This window comes from Gorilla gorilla, chromosome 10, assembly GCF_029281585.2.
Source record: "Gorilla gorilla gorilla isolate KB3781 chromosome 10, NHGRI_mGorGor1-v2.1_pri, whole genome shotgun sequence".
Classification (NCBI taxonomy): domain Eukaryota; kingdom Metazoa; phylum Chordata; class Mammalia; order Primates; family Hominidae; genus Gorilla; species Gorilla gorilla.
The window spans coordinates 125,227,015-125,240,263 of NC_073234.2; the positions used below are offsets into that span (position 1 = coordinate 125,227,015).

The 13,249-nt window shown below is 53.0% G+C and overlaps 1 protein-coding gene across 2 annotated transcripts in view; it reads right to left on the reverse strand.

The window, feature by feature from the left end:
- TRPV4 (transient receptor potential cation channel subfamily V member 4) overlaps positions 1-11,551 on the reverse strand; it is a 50,669-nt gene extending 39,118 nt beyond the window's left edge. Inside the window, exon 1 of one of the 2 annotated variants that reach the window (XM_019039273.4) lies at positions 11,471-11,551. The gene's annotated coding sequence lies outside the window, so the exon portion shown is untranslated. The remainder of the gene's footprint in view (positions 1-11,470) is intronic. The other variant, XM_063694303.1, reaches the window with a different exon arrangement.
- Between the last annotated feature and the right edge of the window lie 1,698 nt (positions 11,552-13,249).

Genomic DNA, 13,249 nt, shown 5'->3' on the forward strand with positions numbered 1-13,249 from the left:
TGTCCCCTGTGTCCCCAGCATTCAGCATGGTGCTGAAGCAAAATGAGGTGTCAATGAATATTTGGTTTTTTTAGGCTGTAAGACCAGGGACCTGAAGTTCCAGGCAGGGTTGTAGAGCAAGGGCAGCCAGAATCCTGATGGGGAGGGGGAAAGGCTGTGAGGAGGAGGAGGAGGAAGATAAAGGGCAGAGGAGGTGTCAAGGACAAAGGTGTGGAGGGGAAAGTGCAGGGTGCACAGAGGAATGGTGTGGCCTGGGGCACAGGGAGAAGGAAAGCAGAAGAGATGGGTGAGTGGGTGGGCAGTGGGGAGGTGGGTGGGGGTTGGAATCCATGGGTAGGAAGGAGCCCACAGAGAAGGTGCTCAGGCTCCCAGATGGACCCAGTGTGCTTCTACCTCCCTCCATCCTGGGGCTCCTTGGCCAATTTGGGGGCCCCCACTTCCTGTGGTACCCTCAAATAAACACAACTGTGAGAGCCTGCCATTCCAAATCAGTCTTGCCGGGGACATGTGGATAGGAAGGTACTAGGAAGACAAGGACTCTGAGCTTTGCTGTTACTAGAGAGAAAATCCCAGACCTGTCCACCCCCTCCCCACCTTCCAGGTAAGAAAACTGAGGCTCAGAGAGGCGAAGTCATTTGTCTGGCATTGCCTTGCTCCAGAAAGGGGGAGGCAGGATTAGAACCCATGCATCCCCGGGACCTGCGCCTTTGATGGACACTTTACAAAGACAAGGGAACTCTGGGAGGGAGAAGCTGGAGAAAGAATGGAGTGGGGGATGGGTCGCAGTCCCTGATGAACCACCAGTTCACCAGCTCTGGGCAAGTCACCTGGCCTGCCTATGCCTCAGTTTCCTCGCCTGAAAAATGGCAATGATCCTAGCACCTACCCCAAGGGAACTGTCGTGAGGGTTAAATGAGATAAAGCATGCAAAACACTGAACCCAGTGCCTGGTACAGAGCATGCATTCAGTCAAGCATGGCTGCTGTTGGAATCATCAGTATCAGTGTACTATTTATTAGTATCATTAGGGGAACAGATGAACAAAAGGACTGAGGACCAAGGAAGGCAATGACTCCTAGAGAAGGCAGAGCGGCCAGATCCAGAGCCTTGGAGGTAGACTCTGGCAGCCACCTCGAAGTGGCGGCTGCTGGGAACAGCTAGCTGGGAGCTCAACTCCTTGGCCAGGCGAAACCTACTGCCTGCCAGGCTACCCCACAGCTCCCAGGCGCTTGGCAGGCGGCAGCAGTAGGGGGGCATCATGCCATGCCCAGCACCTTCCCTGGCCAGCCTGTATTTACCTAGCAGGTCTCGGCCCAGCCCGCTTCCTGTTTGCTGCACAGTGGCCGCCTGTCCAGGACAGACAGAGCCCCAGTGTCCTGCTGGGCCCCCACCCCATGCACTCACACCACCCAGGCAGGGCAAGTCTGGGGTGACTCACCGCGCCCCACGGAGGGCAAGGCCAGCGTGGCCACGGCAGTCATTTGGTCATTCTGCAAGCCCTTGGCTGGAGGGAGGCCAGCTGACAGCACACACAGATGCCCCTCTGAGTTTTCACAGGGACCAAGTCATTTCCAAGGGTCCCAGCCCCTGGGTAGGAGCCACCAAGAAGCGGTGTGGCTTAATGGTTAAGAGCATGCACCTTGTAGACACAAAAGGCCATATATTGCAGGATTCCATTTATATGAAATGCCCAGAACAGGCAAATCCATAGAGACAGAAAGCAGATTAGTTGTTGCCAGGGGCTGGGAGTGGGGAGTGGTGACTGCTAATGGGTACAGAGTCCTTTTTTGGGGTGATGAAAATGTTCTGGCATGAGATAGCGCTGATGTCTGTACAACTCTGAATACACTAAGAAACCAACTGAATTGTACGTTTTAAAAGACTGAGTTATGAGTATGTGAATTACATCTAAATGACCCTTCCAGGCTTAGTGACCTCAGGCAGGTCACTTCCTTCCCAGAACCTCAGTTTCCTTGTTGCAACATGGGAATGTCATGGAGATTAAGCACACATAAAGGGTTTCTTTTTTTTCTTTCTTGTGTGTGTGTGTGTGTGTGTGCGCGCATGTGTGTGTGACAGAGAGAGACAGGATCTTGCTCTGTCACCCAGGCTAGAGTATAAGTGGCACAATCTTGGCTCACTGCAACCTCCGTCTCCCAGGTTCAAGCAATCCTCCTGCCTCAGCCTCCCAAGTAGCTGGGATTACAGGTGCCCACCACTGCGCCAGCTAATTTTTGTATTTTTAGTAGAGACAGGGTTTCACCATGTTGGCCAGGCTGGTCTTGAACTCCTGACCTCAGGTGATCCGACCACCTCGGCCTCTCAAAATGCTGGGATTACAGGCGTCGGCCACCGTGCCCAGCCACATAAAGGGTTTCAAACAAGGTCTGGCACGTAGTAGGAGCTCAAGGATACAAAGTCACTACCCCAGGAGGCTCCAGGTCCTTCTTCCCTTATCTCGCTTCCTTCCCATCAGAGCATAGCCCCAGGATTCCACCCTCTCAGCCAGCCCTGCTTGAGAACATGCTACTCAGCTCCAGCCCGGGAGGAGGGAGGCATCAAATTCTTAGTCCGGCCGGGCGCAGTGGCTCACACCTGTAATCCCAGCACTTTGGGAGACCGAGGTGGGCGGATCACTTGAGGTCAGAAGTTCAAGACCAGACTGGCCAACATGGTGAAACCCCATCTCTACCAAAAATACAAAAATTAGCCGGGTGTGGTGGCATGCACCTGTAATCCCAGCTACTCGGGAGGCTGAGGCATGAGAATCGCTTGAACCCAGGAGGCAGAGATTGCAGTGAGCAGAGATAGCACCACTGCACTCCAGCGTGGGCGACAAGAGCAAGACTCCATCTCAACAAAACAAAACAAAACAAAACCTTAGGCCCGCCTTCTCTCTGGCCTAGCCCCTCTCCTAGAGGACGGTCACAGCCACGGAGAACTCCAGAGAGAATTCTATAGTCTCAGAACGTTGCCTGATCAATGCTCTACATCTCATCTGCCACTCACTGGCCGTATGGTCTTGCACAAGTCACATCTCATCTCTGGGCCTTGGTTTCCTTATCTGTAAAATGGGAGTAATAATTACTACGACCTGGGTGGGGTTAAGCCGTATTTGCTCCATAGTTATTTGGTGTATAGCACATTCATGCTTTAAACTAAAAAATAAGGCTGGGTGCAGTAGCTCACACCTGTAATCCCAACAGTTTGGGAGGCCGAGGTGGGAGGATCGCTTGAGCCCAGGAGTTCGAGACCAGCCTGGGCAAGATGGTGAGATCCCATCTCTACAAAAAATAAATTTATTTATTTTTTAAAATATTAAAAAATAAAATAACAGCTCCTACCCCAAAGAGCTATTGTGAGGATTAAATGTGATAATTCAAGCCTTCAGTGCAGTGCCCAACAAACACCAAGTGTTCAACGAACTTGAACTTATTTTTTAGTTTAAAGCATGCATGTACTGTATACCAAATAACTATGGAGCAAATATAGCTTAACCCCACCCAGGTCGTAGCAATTATTACCCCCATTTTACAGATAAGGATGTTCAATGGCTGCTTTGCCATTCTTGCTAACATTCCCTCAGTTTGCAGTGGGAGGTGGGGGATGATGACATTGAGGTCCAGGGAGGTCAGAACTGGGCAGGCACTGGAACCCAGACTTCCCGGCTCCAAAACCAGGGCTCGTGACTGCAGAGACCTCACCTTTGGAAAGGGTTTCCTCGCCACCCCATTTCCATCTTCTGTCACCTTTAGAAGGCTGTCAGGACAAGGGCTGCCTCCCAGCTGGGAGACTAAGGACCAGAAGGGACAGGACACTCTTCCATGCATACGTTCCTCTACCCCACTTCTAGGAGCAAAAGTCCCGAGTTTGCCAAATCAGAGGAGGGGGAAGAGGGCAGGCGCCCGTTATGAGTGGATGGGGCAGGAGTCAGGGAAGGGAGCCCGAGGCAGCAGAAAACCAGTTTGAGATCCTTCCTCTGTCCCAGCCCACCTCAACACCAGTCTGTGCCAACAGTAAGCTGCTGCCTCAGGGGTTAACTGCTTGGAATTATGACTGAGGCTAATGCCTGCAATGTACCATCAGTAATGCCTACCCTCCACGGCACACTTCACACAGCACCTCCCATTTGGTTGTTTTTTGTTTTGAGACAGGGTATGGCTTTGTCACCCAGGCTGGAGTGCAGTGGCACAATCATAGCTCACTGCAGCCTCGACCTCCCAGGCTCAAGCAATCCTCCCACCTCAGCCTCCCCAGAAGCTGGGACCACAGGCATGTACCACCATGCCTACTTTTAAAATTTATTTTTTGTAGAGATGGAGTCTCACTCTACTGCCCAGGCTAGTCTCCAATGCCTGGGCTCACGTGATCCACCCACCTTGGCCTCCCAAAGTGTTGTGATTACAGGCGTGAACCACCATGCCTGGCCCCTTCTATCTATTTTAATCCAAATAATAACTATAGAGATTAAATATTATTGTCTCCATTCCCAGATGCATAAAGTCAGTCCTGGGAGAAAGGAGGTAAGAGCTGACATTTATCCAATACCTATCATATGCTAAGCACTTTCACATTTCTGTCTCATTTGAGGTCAGTGTTATTGTTATCATTTCACAGATGAACAAACTGAGGATCAGAAAGAATGAGATTTAACTGAGTCCACAACGCTACAGGAAGTGAATGTGGCTAGACTTCCAACCATCTGCTTTTAAATCCATTTGAGTTCATTCATCCCTTTGGGGGCTACCATGCCCTCTCCCTAGGACCCCCCTTCTCAACGCCATATCCCTTGGAACTCAGCAGGACAGGATGGCACAGTGGTGACAGGCTTGGAGTCTGAATCTTGACTTTGCCATTTAGTAACTGCGTGGCCCCAGACGGATCACTTGACCTCTCCGAGCTTCAGTTTCCTCACCTGTAAAAGGGAGCTCATCACAGTTCCCACTGCTGGATTACTTGTCATTGTGGGTATCAGAGTCTCACAAAGTGGCCTCAAAGCACTGCGTGTGGAATGATGTCACTCGGACAAAAGCTCTAGGGCGGAGGGACTCCCTTCTGGTAACTGCTGAGGCCCAGATACCTGGAACAGGTCCTGGCACATAGCAGCTGCTCAAGATGTATTTGCTGGATGAATGAATGAATGAATGAATGAATGAATGAATGAATGAATGAACAGAGGAAAGGAGTGAAAGACAGGCTTAGTCATTCTCTCCAGGGCAGACAGGTCTCCAAAGCGAACCTCTGCCCAACTAACTAATTAGCTTCCTCCCATCCACCTTTTAACAGACAGCTTACGGAGCACCTACTATGTGTGGGGTTTTCTGGCCTATAAGACCAACACCTCTCATGAGGACAACTATCGTGAGTCCATTTTATAGATGAAGAAATTGAGGCTCAACAAGACCAGGACACTCACTCAAGCACACTTGGTCTCAGAGCCAGAGCCTGTATCTGAGCAGGTGCTTCCTTCTGATGCCCTGCCTGGCTGGCTTGTCCAGTCACTCATTCCTTCCTTCATTCATCCTTCACTCTATCTAGTATTCCTGAGCCCCTCCTGTGTGCCAGGCAGGGACAGGAGTGAGCCAGACCCATGGGTCAGTCAACCCCATCCCCCTGTCCCACCCTCACCTGCTGGGGTCTCAGCCCAAAGCCCATGGAACCCACCCTCCATAAACACACACACACACACACACACACTACGCACAAATACATATACACATTACACACATATACACGTACATACACACAATATACACACATACATACATATACACACAAACATACACATACACACATGCACACATAGACATTCACATACACACATACACATGTATATACATACACATATGCACACACGTACACATAGACATACATATACACACATACACACATATATACACAAACATACACATAAACATATAGTCATACATATACACACATACATATATACACATATATACACATACACATATAGACATACATATACACACATACACATACACACACAGACACACATACACACATACACATGCACATCAATATACACACACATACACACATACACAAACACACACACAGGGAATGGTCCCAGAAGGTGGCCAGCCCGCTCGGTCAACCGGGTGGAACCCAGGCCACTCCACCCTCAGGGGAAAACGGGCGCCTGGTGAGACTGAGGAGCTCTTTGTGCAAGGGGCAGGGTGGGTGGACAGGAGGGGCTGCTGTTACTCACTAACCAAAGAAATAGAAGGATATTCCCGTTTGGTCAATGGCCCGCCTGTCTGTCCCCTGAGCCCCCGCCTCCTTCTGTGGCCTTTCCAATGCCCTGACCTCATCTGGAGACCGGCAAGGGCTTCCTGTGCGCCTGGCGTGGTCTCGTGTGATCCTCCCTCACCGATGAGGAAACATGCTCAGAGAAGTGACGTAACCTCCTTGGGGTCACACAGCCAGCAGTGGCCAGGGCTCGGGGCAGAAAGGGGAAACCAATGGTCAGGAAGGGGCTAGGGGTGGGAAGGAAGTCAGAGTCACATTGAAAGTGAGGCCCTGTCCCTTCCTCATTCCTGTCCGGCCACTGGGCTGCCAGCTCATGGGATGCAAGGGCACCCGAGGTTGAAGGAGCCCAGGCCAGGACAAGAGCGGCAGCCAGAATAACCCAAATCCCTCCTCAAGTTGGCAGAGCTCTGACCTCAGCAAAGCCCAGGAACAGAGAGGTTAAGCCACTTCCTGCGGTCACAGAGCAGCAACTGGCGGAGCTGGGAGGTAAGCTAAGGTGGCTCAGATGCCAAGGTGGGTGTGCCTAGCGTAGCTTTCCACGCAAGAAGCTAAGCTGGCCACTGGGCTTTTCGTGGACCCAAGGACACCAGTGTCACTCAGATCTGGCTTCCAGCTCCAGCTCTGCCATGAGCCAGCTGGGCATCCCTGGGTAAATTGCTTCCTCTCTGAGTCTCGATTTCCTCAGCTGTAAAATGGGACTCAGCATTCCTGCCCCTGCCCCCCCCGGCAGTGGGGAAGCTGTGACACCATCAAAATGAACATCAGCCCTCACACCTGTAATCTGAGCACTTTGGGAGGCCAAGGCAGGAGGATTACTTGAGCTCTGGAATTCCAGACCAACCTGGGCAACATAGTGAGACCCCTGTCTGAAAAAAACCTTTTTTTTTAATAAGCTGGGTGTGTCCCAACTACTTGGGAGGCTGAAGTAGGAGGATCTCTTGAGCCCAGGAGTTCGAGGCTGCTGTGAGCTATGATCACACCACTGCATTCCAGCCTGAGCGACAGACTGAGACCCTGTCTCTAAAAATAATAAATAAATTAAAAAAGTGAACAACAGGCAATAGATGCTGGTTTTAAACTAAACACTCAAGGTTGTGCTGAAGACTGTCCACAACCTCCCAGCAAGGCAGGCATTACCTTATCCCCATTGTCCAGATGAGGAAACTGAGGCCAAAGGAATAATGGAACTTATTGGAAGCTGGGATTTGAACCTGGGCAGCTGGGCTCCAGCCCTAGTTTTTAAGCATTAAATCAGGAAAGTAAAAAAAGTTGACAGCTCCTGGCACTCAGTCAATGCTCATAAATATTTCATTGCTGAAAACATATCATTATTTGCCCAAATGCAAGTCTAGCTTTGCCCCCAATACCTTCCACCCACCCACCTGGCATGGAGGGGCTCTCTGAGGATGTCTGGGGGATAAGCTGGAAGAAAACATGCCCTGGAATGGGCCTGGGGACAAGGGGAGCTGACACGGGCTGAGGCAGAAGAGCTGTGCTTCAGAGCCCCATCCACGTGCCTTGGGTCATCCCTGCAAAGTGGGATGAGAGTCCCTTTGACACAGGAGGAAATGGAAGCCCAGAGAGGCCAGGTGGCTTCCCTGAGCTCCTCCAGCGGGGAATAGCAGGCCTGTCTTAAACATGCGGATGCAGTTTAAGCCCAGGCCTGTCTGCAATTCAGGCTCTTTGTTTGTTTTGAGACAGGATCTCTCGCTCTGGAGTGCAGTGGCACAATCGCAGTTCACTGCAACCTCTGACTCCTGGGCTTAAGCGATCTTCCCACCTCAGCCTCTCAAGTAGCTGGCACTACAGGTACGTGCTACCACGTTCGGCTAATTTTTGTATTTTTTCTAGAGACGGAGTTTCACCATGTTGCCCAGGCTGGTCTCAAACTCACAGGCTCGACCGATCCACCCGCTTTGGCCTCCCAGAGTGTTGGGATTACAGGTGTGGGCCACTGCACCCGGCCAATTCAGGTTCCTATCTCTGGACTGCAGAGTAGCTCCCCCATGACCCCAGGCACCCCAATGAGGGTCCAGACAAATGGGGACGGGCCACCTTACAGGTGAAGGGATGGATTTGCAATCACACAAATGGGATTCAGGTCCCAGCTCTGCCCCTTCTCAGCTGAGAGAACCCAGGCAAGAGATTTCACCCTCTAGACCTCATTCTGCCCTCTGAAAAATAGAGACAAAAATAGTTTTGTATCCAAACGTGCTGAGGGTGCTTGACGCAGTGCTTGGCACACAGTAAGTGCTCAATAAAGGCTTGCCACCATCATAATAGTTGTTAATGCAACCCAGGGTTGGCTAAAGCCAGACAGAACCTTGTACCCAGAGTTCATAACAGCAGCCACTTATCTCAAGAGATCGGAATTAATCTTTAACAGGTGAATTCTGCTCCAAATGGGCGATGTGGAGCATTCCAGAGGGCCCACTGGCATGAAATAAATGTTATCTTGGCTCCCCAGACCCTATCTGTGACAACAAGAGGAGCTGTTACCTGGGTCCCTATAATTTGGAGAACGGACTGGAGTGTCTTTCCCAAAGTCAAATGGGGGAAACTGAGGCAGACAGCAGAGTCAAGGGCCTGCATGGAGTAGAGACACCCACTTCATGTAGACCCCATCCCCCTAGGAACAGAGGAAGGAACTCAAAGGACTTTGACCATCTCAAAAGTATTTGTTCAGACAACCATGCCATAGATACTGACTGAGCACCTACTATGTGCCAGGCACATGAGGCTCAGTCTTGTGTGTTTCCTTCCCTCCTACATCTCCTTCCAGCTGCCGCTCTCCACTCAGAGCTTGGATGACTTCCCCAGCCTTGGGGCCAGCCTCTCTGTCTGCGCTCCTCCAATCTTTCCCACTCTGCAGCCAGAGGGACCTTTCTAGAACAGACAAACAACCGTGTCACTCCCAGGCAGGACTTCTGGGCCTCTGGGTCTGATTTAGCCCCTGCCTGTCTGATCCCTCACCCTTTCCAGTCACGTCACAAACTCCAGACAAACAGAACTATTTCTCTGCTCTATAAACCCCAGGTGTAGCCACCTGGTAACAGGTAAAAGTCATATCTCTGCTAGTGCCATTCTCTTTGCCTGAATACTCTTTCCTCTACTTCTGCGTTTATTCTTTAACGTGCGGCTCAAACACTACCTTCACCAAGCCGTCGTGGGTCCTTCCTAGGCCAGTCCTCCTACCCTACGGCATTCTCCCCTGACCCCATCCATTCCACAGCATACATTTACTAAGCGTCGGCCATCCATGCACACCTTGCTAGATGCTCACAAGTCAGGTGCGGGAGCTCCTCCCCGGGGGGCCACAAGGGAAAATCCTTCTTGCCTTCACACGCCTCAGGCTACAGCGAAGCTGGGATTGGAAGCGTCTCACTGCTCCAGTGCCCAGCCCAGAGCTGGCACAGGTGAACTTGCAGAGAGCATTTGCTGGAGGAGGGAGTAAGTGGCAGAGGCCCAGTTGGCACCAGATAAGGCAGGAGGAACCTCCACAGCCCCTTCCTCAGATATAAGGTATCTGGGTTTCACCTGGGGAATCCCAGCCATCCTCACAGGAGCTCATGTGAAACATCCCTCCTGGGGGCATCACACCCTTTTTGTTCAGGCAACCATTCCCTGGTTACCTCCATTTCAAAACAGCCCCACCTTGATCTTACAAAGTGAACCACCCTGAACTATGACTGCCATTTGCCATTTGTGTCTGGGACCCCTTCCCCGTGCAATTCACCAATCAAGGTGGGTGTCCAGGCTTTCTGGTTCCCATCATTCTTCAAACAGAATGAACTAGAGAAATGTGGAAATGGCCAATTGACTTTTTTCACCCTCTTTGTTAAGAAAATGTTTGGGGCAACAACAACTGGTTAAACAATGATGGCAGCCAACAGTGGCTGTGCCAGGTTCCTGGAAGGTCATCGGTCCTCACGACAGCCCTGGGGGCTTGCCCTCAGGCACCCCAGTATTACAGAGGAGAGAACACAAAGGCTCAGACAGCTAAGGGACCAGGCCAAGGTCACACAGCAGGGGACTGCAGAGCACACCCCGGGCCCCACACAGGCCCACTCTTAGCCCCGCAGATAACCCAGGCCTGACCTTTCTACCCTTGTTCCCCCAAAAGCCCACCTTGTCACCCTCCTCAGGAGCCCGAGGAGTCCCGACTTACCCTCTGCCCTTGCTCCGGAGCCAAAGTGGCAAAGCTTAAATCCTCAAGCGGTTCTTAGCATCCCAGAACAAAGCTCCCACAGGGTATCTGCCTAACATTTCAGGGGTTCACGGCCCCTCTGCCACCAGCAGAGGCTCTTGTTTTAGAAGCTGAGCCAGAACAGCCACAGGGCCCACCTCTGCCCTGCCACTTCCCAAGCACCCCGGGGGCACCAGGCCCTGTGTGCAGAGCTGGCCCCAGGACAGGCCACCTGGTGTGGTGGGAAGGGCTTTGGGGCTGGATAGCCCCTGGGTTTAAATCCCAATTGTCTAGATCCCCGACCTAAGCCTCAGTTTCCCCATCTGCAAAACAGAGAGGACAGACAGAGGGAACAGCTAGGGCAGGCTGGAGCAGTGGGTGGCTCGATGAATGCATCTGTGGTTGGTGTTTCCAGGCAAGCGGGGAGTGTGGGAGTCTCTCTCTCCCTCACCCCCACCCCCGCTACCCACCCCCAGGAGCCACCCGCCCCCGGGACGTCCTGAGAGTCCAGGGCAGAACTAGAGGTTAAAGATTTTCATGCCTCTTGGAGGAAACAGCCGTCTCTCCGGGACTCAGTAACCAAGAAGAAGCCTTTGGAAGCTCCAGACTCCAAATTCCCTCCGACATGCTCAGGGGCCAAGGGCAAACCTTAGGTCCCCCGAAATCCCTCTTCCAAGTCTCCTAAGGTGGGCTGCAAGGCTCCGGGCCTTTGGTTCCCTGGCTTGGGGTCTCAGGGAACCGAACCGCCCTCCCCCCAGACCTGCTACCCCAGGCCCCACGTTGGTGCCCATTTCACAGGTGATAAAACCGAGGCCCAAAGAGCCGGTGTCCGGCCCAAGGGCACTTAGCTGAGAGGCTGGCGCCTGCGGAACCTCGCGCCTTCCGTCTCCCGCGCCCCTGGCCCGCATTTTGGAGCCTCGGGACCCCCCAGAGCCGGACGGGCCACGGAGATGTCCCCAGGGGCGCGAGGAGACCTCGGCTGAGCCGCCCCTCCCGGGCCCGGGCCCCACTTACCTCCGGGACGGCTGGGCGCCGGCGGCCGGGAGCTCCGCGCTTCCTGAATCCCGGCCGGCCCGCCCGGCGCCCGTCCGCCCGCGGGTCCCTCCTCCGCCGGCTCAGGTTCCAGCCGCGCGCCGCCCCCGGCCAGCTCCCCGCCCACCCGCCGGCCAGCGGACCCCGCCGAGCGCAGGCCCTAGAAGGGGCGGCCCCTGCTCGCACCCCGCCCGCCCAGCGAGGGCCTCCCCTGCGGGGGAGGTGCAGGGCCAGAGCCTCAGTTTCCTCGCCTGGAAAATGGGTGTCGCGATCCCTGGATAGAGCGGCAGACGGTCTTTGGAGAGGGCTCTAGTTGGAATCGGCTCCGATTCGATCTTGCTCCGTGACTTCGGGCCGCCCTGGGACTGTATCCTAGTCTGTTCATGGGCGTCCCGGCCCAGTCCTCCACGTGTTTGCTCATTCATTCATTCAGCAGACAATTTCCTCCGAGGCGTTGAAGGAGGTCCCTACCCTCGGGTATGGCCCATAGAGATGGTTCAGGGGTAAATAAATGTGAGCTGCTCTCCTTGGTCTTCACCCAGTGCTTACTGCGAAGCCTGCCTCGGAGTAGGCCATCAATGTTTTGTTGCTGTTGTTTTTGAGACAGGGTCTCACTCTGTTGCCCAGGCTGGAGTGCGGTGGTGTGATCAGGAATCACTGCAGCCTCAACCACCAGCGTTCAAGCAATCCTCCCGTATCAGCCTCCCTAGTAACTGGGACCACAGACGCCTACCACCGTGCTTGGCTAATTTTATTTAAATTTTTTGCAGAGATAGGGTCTCACTATGTTGCCTAGGCTGGTCTCAAACTCCAGGGCTCAAGCGATCTACCCACCTCGTCCTCCCAAAGTGCTGGGATTAGAGGTGTGAGTCACCGTGCCTGGCTCAATGCGTTTTTGTTTATTTTTTATTATTATTATTTTTGATACATGTTCTCCCTTTGTCACCCAGGTTGAAGTGCAGTGGCACGATCACAGCTCACTACAGCCTCAAACTCCTGGCCTCAAGAGATCCTCCCACCTCAGCCTCCTGAGCAGCTGGGAGTACAGGCATGCGCCCCCACACCCTACTAATTTTTATTTTTTTGTAGAAGGGGGGGTGGGGGAGGGCAGCCGGTCTACAACTCCTGGCCTCAAGTGATCCTCCCACTTCAGTCTCCCAAAGCACTGAGACTATAGGCATGGGCCACCACACCTACCCATGTATTTTCTTTTATCAGATAACAAAGGTGGGCCCCAACACATAGCCATACCCTCTACCCAGCGCTGAGTCCACTTGAATACCTCCACAGGATGGGCAGCTCACTTCCTCCAGGGTGGTTGGAAAGCCTAGCAGGCCCACAGCTTGGCTCTGTGACTCTCTAACCCAGCAGCCCTATGCAAGTCCCTTCACCTTTGTGCCTCAGTGCCTCTACATCCCTCTATAGAGTGGGGCATACAAAAGTCCTCACCTCACAGTCGCAGTGAAGATGCTGGGAGCATCCAGGCTGTGCAGAGCCCTTTTTTTTTTTTTTTTTTTTTTGAGACAGAGTCTTACTCTGTCGCCCAGGCTGGAGTGCAGGGGTGTGATCTCAGCTCACTGCAACCTCTGCCTCCTGAGTTCAAGCGATTCTCCTGCCTCAGCCTCCTGGGGGCTGGGATTACAGGCGTGCGCCACCACGCCAGGCTAATTTTTTGTATTTTTAGTAGAGACAGGGTTTCACCATGTTGGCCAGGCTGGTCTCGAACCCCTGACCTCAGGTGATCCACCCACTTAGGCCTCC